Source organism: Homalodisca vitripennis, chromosome 2, assembly GCF_021130785.1.
Source record: "Homalodisca vitripennis isolate AUS2020 chromosome 2, UT_GWSS_2.1, whole genome shotgun sequence".
NCBI classification, from domain to species: domain Eukaryota; kingdom Metazoa; phylum Arthropoda; class Insecta; order Hemiptera; family Cicadellidae; genus Homalodisca; species Homalodisca vitripennis.
The window spans coordinates 27,331,631-27,332,416 of NC_060208.1; the positions used below are offsets into that span (position 1 = coordinate 27,331,631).

Consider the following 786-nt stretch of genomic DNA (forward strand, 5'->3'; position numbering starts at 1 on the left):
AATATACTTGTATATTTTTATATTGTATTTTTAAGAAAATATTGTGCTGTTAAATTTGCTATTATATATATATATATATATATATATAGTATATGCAAATTTAACAGCACAATATTATCTTAAAAATACAATATATACATATATTATTTTATTTTCGTTTTTTTTATGTCTTCCAAAGTCCTTTACTAACTGTCTAACTTTCGCTACATTTAAGGCGGTTTCCGTGGTGTAGCGGTTATCACGTCTGCCTAACACGCAGAAGGTCCCCAGTTCGATCCTGGGCGGAAACAGTTATCTTTTTGGCGGTCTAGATTAAGCTGGCCTCTAATCAACCATTAAACAGTTGCGGAGCATCATGCGATTTTAGAGATAATAAATACTTTTAGATTTAACAACATTTTTTTCAGGTAAGTTATTAATTATTATAAATAACTTATGTTTATTTTTAACCATTCAGTTATATTTCCTAATTTAACAATCCTTAAACCTTATAAAACATTTATTCATAGTAATAATTGCTTTATTACATATTTGCTCTATTAATTGAACGATTTTTGTTACGTTTATAATTTACGAAATAAAATTTAAAAGTTTGTGCCAATTGTTTTATGCCCCACTCCTCGAATAATTTTAAGCGATATCACCTTTTGACAACAAAGGACGGAGTGTGATGTGTTATCAAATTAAAGAAATTTCACACAAACAATTGTGTCTTCTGTACTAAGGATTTGTAATAAAGTTAATTATTCCTTTAAATGTTAAACAGCTAATAAAACACATAAGATG

General features: G+C 27.4%; 1 non-coding gene across 1 annotated transcript; it reads left to right on the plus strand.

Moving 5' to 3' along the window:
• The first annotated feature begins 217 nt into the window (after nucleotides 1–217).
• On the plus strand, nucleotides 218–290 carry Trnav-aac. The gene has a single exon. It is a non-coding gene; the product is annotated as a tRNA-Val (tRNA).
• Nucleotides 291–786: the final 496 nt, after the last annotated feature.